The sequence below is a fragment of the Etheostoma spectabile genome, chromosome 7 (assembly GCF_008692095.1).
Source record: "Etheostoma spectabile isolate EspeVRDwgs_2016 chromosome 7, UIUC_Espe_1.0, whole genome shotgun sequence".
Classification (NCBI taxonomy): Eukaryota; Metazoa; Chordata; class Actinopteri; order Perciformes; family Percidae; genus Etheostoma; species Etheostoma spectabile.
Window position 1 is genome coordinate 12,365,473 of NC_045739.1, and position 1,079 is coordinate 12,366,551.

At 41.0% G+C, this 1,079-nt stretch overlaps 1 protein-coding gene and 1 long non-coding RNA gene across 6 annotated transcripts in view; one reads left to right on the forward strand and one right to left on the reverse strand.

Moving 5' to 3' along the window:
* samd11 (sterile alpha motif domain containing 11) overlaps positions 1–1,079 on the forward strand; it is a 56,382-nt gene that overhangs the window by 48,707 nt on the left and 6,596 nt on the right. The window lies entirely within an intron of this gene.
* The window catches only part of LOC116693249 (uncharacterized), a 16,183-nt gene that overhangs the window by 8,490 nt on the left and 6,614 nt on the right, over positions 1–1,079 (reverse strand). The gene's annotated exons all lie outside the window — the stretch shown is intronic.

The following is a 1,079-nucleotide window of genomic DNA, read 5'->3' on the forward strand; positions in this document are numbered from 1 at the left end:
GTCACAGGGTGTACAAATAACAAGGTCACATGAGACACAGCTATATTCTAACCGCATACTAATTGGGTACTAAGGCAGTAAGGTAAAGCAGTGCAACTTGCAATTTAAAGAAACACCAAAGAGCATAGTTACTTTTGTACCAATGTGAATAGCTAGCTAGTTGCGAACAATACAGGTGATCATGGCTGACTTTGAGGAATTGTCAGAGGATTTTTACTTGTTATCAAACCAAGATCTAGAAAATATATTTTTGAGCCAGAATACAAAGACGAGGAGTTACATATTTTGGAAGCTGATAGACAAAATGCCAAACAGACTGAGGTCGAGGGGAGAATCAGAAGGAACACGAACTGGTGGTGTATATGTGGAATCCAATTCATTAGCAAGGTAAAGTCATGAGCGTTAGCTCTTGTGCCACTCATGTTCTTCTGGGGTGAAAAAGCGCATTTGTGACAGCACAGTAACATAACAGGGGATAAATGTAGCCCATGAACAACTGCAATAGTTGTGAGTGACCCCCTTATTCATGTAATAGTGTTACTAATTACCACTGTTACAGTAGTTAGTCCTCTGAAAACATAACGGAACACTTACTGTAGCTGCAGGGGATCCACTTTGTCCGGCCTGTACTATCGATTTGATGGCCGTATCCTGCAGCACACATTCCATGGTCCGTGTATCTCATTCCATCTTTTCATAATAATAATTCTCAGTGAAATGTTCTGAGCAAATATGATGGTTCTTGAAGGGGGCTACAGGTGTATTTGGATCCATATCCAGAGCGATATAGCCATAGATTCAGCAGTCAGTGTTTTTGGTTGGAATTCTATGAAACATCACGGTATTACCTTGTCTCCTCTGTTAGTTGTCGCAGTGAACTCCCATGATTGTAAACTATGCTTTTAGTATCTAGTAATTGTTGACTCTCTGCTCCGTGACCTGGCTTCTCAGGTGCTGCAAGTAAATCACTCCGCCCATGTAGCAGAAGTACCGGTGTTTCGTCTTACTGAGAATATAATTCCCAGTTTGTATGCGGTTTGAATATGGTGTTGTCTCATGTGACCTTGTTATTTGTACAC